Raw genomic sequence first — 6,000 nt, 5'->3', positions numbered from 1 at the left:
ATGGCAAAGCCATATTAAATGCATCGAAATTTTACGAAAAAGACAAGAGACCGCAATTGAGAAGGTAACTGAGAACAGTGCAGCTCAGTGCAGCTCAACATTTGAAGGGGAGTGTTGCAATTTTTTTCTTCCAACAGATGGGGCCGGCGCTATGTTGGGCCGATACAAGGGGGTCGCCACACTCCTACGCGAGGAGATTAACCCCAACCTAATTGTCAGTCACTGCATGAATCACAAACTAGAACTTGCCGTCCATGACACTGTCAAACAAATTACAGATGCAAGTCATTTCCAGATGTTCACTGACTCCCTGTACGCCTTCTTCTCTCAAAGTCCGAAGAACATGCGAGAGTTAGAGCTTGTCGCTTGAGACGAGATGCCACAGCTGTCACCGCCAATGCTGAGGTGAGCGTTGCCGTGCGGACACTGAGGTCCATGAGGAAGGCCGATGGAGTGAACATACGATGTCTGAAGGAGGAATTGGGCAGCAAGCAAACATTTAAGGGGGTTAATGTGTCTCAGCCGAGTGACGGAGAACAGTGAGCGTTTTTTCATCTCCTTGGCCGATAACATTCAGAGCAGGCTCGATGACAACGGCATTTTTTCTGCGGCGGCTGCGCTGAACCCCTCAAATTGCCCCTCCGATGAAGTTGAACTCGGGCGGAGGCGGGGAGTTTTTTGCCCCTCGCCCTCGTCCATTAATTCCGTATAACAGGACACCTCGGCGGCCGTTATCCCTTACATAAGCTATATAAGGTAGGCCCTATGCTAGGCCTATTACACAACATAAACATAAAATCTCCTTTGGGAACCAATAGCTTACAGTATTACAGTATTTTGCATATCAGTAGTAATAGCCATTTCACGCAGCTGTGTGAATCACGGAAAGCGACACTTCTAAATGGAACCCAACCCACTGTACAGCAGCTCAAGGTCTGTGGCTAAAGCAGCCATGATGAAAGCGTTATCATTGTTTGAATACTTCACACACACGTGTTTTTTAATCGCATAGACTACAACTACCAAGGTGGAATCAAAGCACATCGACTCCCCTCTCACACCCTAAACACGCACTTCGAACAAACGTAAAGCGTCTCAGTCTCACGGTATAGGCAAAAGTGTATCGGACCGGTGTAACGTTGGTACTAAATCATCCATCGCAAAGAATGATTTTTGTAGCACGTGCAACAAATATGTTGTAGTACTCGAGTCCGAGACTCGAACTCGAGTCCGAGTCATTAGCTAAATTTAGAGACTCTTGACTTGGACTTGAGCACTGAATGACTCGAACTTGGACTCGGGCATTCGCACTCGCGGTGACTCGTCGAGGACTCGACTTTTTTTTGTAATATATCATAAGCCTATAATTGTAGTATGTCATTAGGCTATAATTTGCTACATGTTTTTAATATCTAAATTATTCGTAATACTAATTTTAGTTCAAGGGAATATTAGGCTACTGCTTCGTGTCATGGTAGTAGCATTTGAAAATGCCTGGAGATATGGCCGCCGCTATTTCAATGTAGTAGGCTATTGCATATTAGTTCTCATACATGACATAACATTACCTAAGATTACACTCAGCCTAGGCTAAGCAACACACACTGCTGCTGGATAGCTGATCATCGTGACTTGGTGAACAGTGTTTTCCCTGACTGACGCTTGAAGCAAGGTGCATTCATTCATTTTCATTCGGGGCGTGCCCTGCCGTGCTTCTGTCTGTTAAATTGCAGCAGGCTATTATCGGATGAAAGAAAAATAAACTAAAAGTTTTCCCGATCAAGATATAGCATACTTCTTAATTTTGGTGTCATAAAATATAGAAGCATAACATTAAATTGCCTAGTAGAGTGTCCATGTAGTGTCAATGTAGGCCTACGTGTCTGCGCAAGTGAAACTAACAAACTCTCATGGGTAGGCCAGAAACAACTATATTTAAAACCACCAATGAACTGGATTACTGTTACTGTTCAAACGAGCGATATGATAGCCTAATCCACTGCACGAAAAAAAGGAAATATTTCTAACAGGTGAATATCGTAGAAAATAGTAGCCCATGGCGATGGCAGCTTAAAAAAATTTTTATTTCACTCATCTCGCTGAAATGAACGTAGAATGTGGCCTGTTGCGCAAAGAAATTAATTAGGCAGATGATCTCCGTTAACCGAAAGCTAGTTTTCATCTCTATTGTTGACGTGAAATATGTCTCCATAGTGTCAGTGAAGTGATAACATAATTATGCAGTTGCCGGTAGCCAGTGTTCACGTCACAGGAGTCAGAAAAAAGCTACCAAGATGGGCCCTGCTGTTTCTGTCCCTCCCAAACTGCGCTAAAATTGTGTAGGCTATTTAACAGCCAGAATTTTAAAAAATGCCCGGGGGAGGCCCTTTTATGATCCACACTACCTCTTAGGCCTACAAAATAGGCCTACTCCAACGTCCATCTAGCTCTTGTGAAGTATGAACTTCTACAACACTGCCTATATAATTGTCAGCAGTCAGTGCTCTCAGTCACTTAGCATAATGTGACTTAATGGCCTGTGTGATTGGGATGTGGATTGCTCATTTATTATGAGTAGGCCTATGGTATGGCTATGGTATGGTATTCTCTCCGATATAATAAATACAACACATTGGGTTTGGCAAGAAATTTGGCAATGCTACTTTCACACAAGTGATGGCACCCCTGTTTGGAGACAGATAATTGTCCGTTTTGCTTTTAAGGATTTCATCTGCAATGGAAAAAAATGGAACGACATGTAGGCTATGCTTACTTTAGTGCTGGACTTGGACTCGACGTGGATCAATAGTGACTCGACTCAGACTTGACTCGGATGAGTAGTGGACTCGACTCGGACTTGACTTGGAATTTTTTTTTTATGACTTGGACTTGACTCGGACTTGAACACTGGGGACTCGAACCTGGACTCGGACTCGAGGCATAGTGACTTGACTACAACACTGGTAGGTAGCCTACAGCCCTGCCCTGGATACATCTCTCAATGTGCGCTCTAAAACATGTGGTTTAAATGGTGATGTAGATCATCACGGATGCGTTAATAAATCTACATTGCGGCGAGTTGACACAAATTATTCACTTTGACGAATTTATGTAGTTTCAGTCCTAGTTACTTTACTTTAAACCATGCTCTTCCTTACTTGAATCACCTTTGAAAATAGAGGATTGAAGTAGGCCTAGCCTATATGGGTGTTTGGGAATGAACGTTGACTCAGATGCTTTTTGAGACTTGAGCAGAAATGTTCCAGCCCGGTGTTTAGGATGCATCATAGCCAGGTTATCTTTCAGGTAGCCTATATATTTTCCGTTAGAAAGCCATCACGTAGCGAACGTGTTGTGGCTAACTCACTTAGCTCCTGTTAGTAGCCTAGCCTAGGTTATGGTCATAAGCAAATGAGATGACAGTCGAAAGATGCAATTAGTGCTGTTATCAATTTCCTTGGTAGCCTATAAACGCATTTATGGTTTTCTACAAATACATCCATAATCAAATTGGCCTCCATCACTCAACCAATGCTAACGGTAACATTATTTTACCTACTCTAGGCTATTGATATAATTTAAGATTAACATAGCCTACCTGCAGTAAAAACCAATGTCCGATAAACATTCTCAGATTTATTTCGGCTTCAAGAAGAAATGGGAATTACATGTCATGCAGAAATCATCCTACCCTTATTAGACGTTCTCTGCGGTAAACTAGTCTTGTCCTTGTAGGAAGCTAGTGTCTTTCCAACCCACTTTAGATTAACTTCCAACAAAATTACGTCTCACTGCAACGATGCGCCATCTGGTGGACAAATGACTACGTGACGCCAATACTGGAAATGCAGCCACATTATTATGATGAATATTTGGTTTTCCTTTAATCCTACTGAATTTGTAATTATGTATCGCTGTTCTAATTGCCAATACTGATGGTATGTGCGTGCCTGTGTGTGTGTGCGTGTGTATATGTGTGCACCACCATCTACAGGCCAATGAGTGTACAGTCACTAAATGTACACATACATTTTTTTTTTTTTTTTAGACCCCCCCATGGATGAAATTCTACGAAACTTGGCATACCCCCAGAGAATGTCAGGTTAATTATACACATAAAATGTGGTGCAGTTCTGAATATCTTAACTGAAGAGAGGGGCGATTAAAGCAGAATGATATTGCATTTTCATTTTTTACCGGGGGGGGGGGGGGGTGCAAATCACAAATGAGTGATTATGGGCTAGGTTGATGTGGGGCCCTTGAGACCAACATACCATAAAAATTTCTTCATCCTCGGTGCCACAGTTCAGGTAGTTATTTAGGAAAAACTCGGGGGGCCCAGCGCAGGAGGCGGGGGGGGAGTGGCCCCCGAGGACCAAACAAAATTTTTCCGTAAAAGTCTAGTGGGGCTACATACCCAGCAAATTTCATGTGCCCCGGTGGTTCGGTGTCCCGGGTATCGTTGACCAAAAATTCAGGAAGTAGATGACGGGGGGGGGGGGGGGGACGACAATGACAATCCCTATATGACCGCGGTCATAATAAATCCTTACAATGTCTGGAATTATAAGAGTTACAGTTGGAGCAGAGGGGTGTCTTATTTGTTATTGTTTTATTTTACCTGTCCCCCACAATGACCATTTCAGCAACTGCAAGTGAATATGTCATCAGGTCTAGTCATTTCCCTGCATTCATCACCTATTCTCCAACAATTAGACTCAGTTAAAGGAAGATGTTCTGTGGGTTTCACATTCAGCAGCAAGTCAGCTGTACTTTAATGTATGGTATTTTCTTTTCCTTTTAAAGGTATTAAAAAGGTCTTATTTAATTAGCAATTATATTTCTATAGGTTAGAAATTAGCATATAATGTTACATAATGTCAAGCGCTTCTTCTACTTTATAAAACTACTTAGTAAACCATTTTTAGAATCAGATTTTGTAGATGTTTGGGTATATTGAGACCAAGTTTTGAGAAGGCTGTCAGAAAGACTTTATAATATGAACAGCAGAGGGCGATCATGATCCTACGTTGAAGCTATGACTAGTGCAGCGCTGTGAACTACATGACCTGTTCATCACAGAGCAAACTAACTTTGTCCAGAGTTTTGTTCTGTCAGGACTTTTACTGTTCCTGCTATGACATTTTGAATCTGTTTTTTCCCCCTGAAATATTTCTTATTCCTATCTGAGTCTGGATTGTCTGATATAGGGCCTAAATCTATCCATCAAGATAGTGCTCATTTACCTGACAGTGGTGGCGCATCCTTCTTATGCTTTGATAAATGTCTGTGATTAACACTTGTAAACTTCTAGAAATGATCACTTCATGATGGAATATTTTCATTCTTCCTGACGAATAACTTCATGCCTCAGCAAAGCTTTAAAGTGTTTGAAGGGTAGGCAGCCTATACAGTTAAGTGGGGATATGGGATAGGCTAGGTGATTACAGCTACAAATTTAAGGGAAAATATCTAATTGGACAGATATTGTGATTTGATTTGTGATATTTTCAAAGTCAGACATCAGTTCAGCATTTTGGCTTTATGTTGGGCATCTCCTGATTAGTGAGCATGCCTAGTATATGAGAGGCACAGCACTCCAGTTGGATGAGCTTCACTGTCTGTCATAAGGAGGCTGGCATTAATTTCAGAAATCATATGACAAGATTAACCATTGGGACTTTGACAGAGTTGTGAGTGGCACGATTAATTGCAGCCTTTGTTATTAACTTAATTGTGAGTTCAAACTGCCACTTCAATCAATCAATCAATAATTGTGCAGCCCTATATGGGCGATTAGGCTATTGTCTTGTAAGAGTTGTGTGATAGAGATAGACAGAGTGTGTTGTCCAAATATTCAATATGTAAATTATGGATTAGGATCATGTAAAGAGATATGCAGATATGGCCATATACTATGCTGGAACCTTTATGTGATGGAAACTGCATTTCCAAACCTTCAGCAGTCTATATGTGAATGTGAAGTTTAGGCTTAGAGTT

Source organism: Alosa pseudoharengus, unplaced genomic scaffold (genome assembly GCF_046254945.1).
Source record: "Alosa pseudoharengus isolate Yale_2024_CS ecotype anadromous, Long Island Sound unplaced genomic scaffold, YU_APseudo_1.1 YU_APseudo_1.1_scf_5, whole genome shotgun sequence".
NCBI lineage: Eukaryota > Metazoa > Chordata > Actinopteri > Clupeiformes > Clupeidae > Alosa > Alosa pseudoharengus.
Note: the sequence above shows the minus strand (reverse complement) of the source record.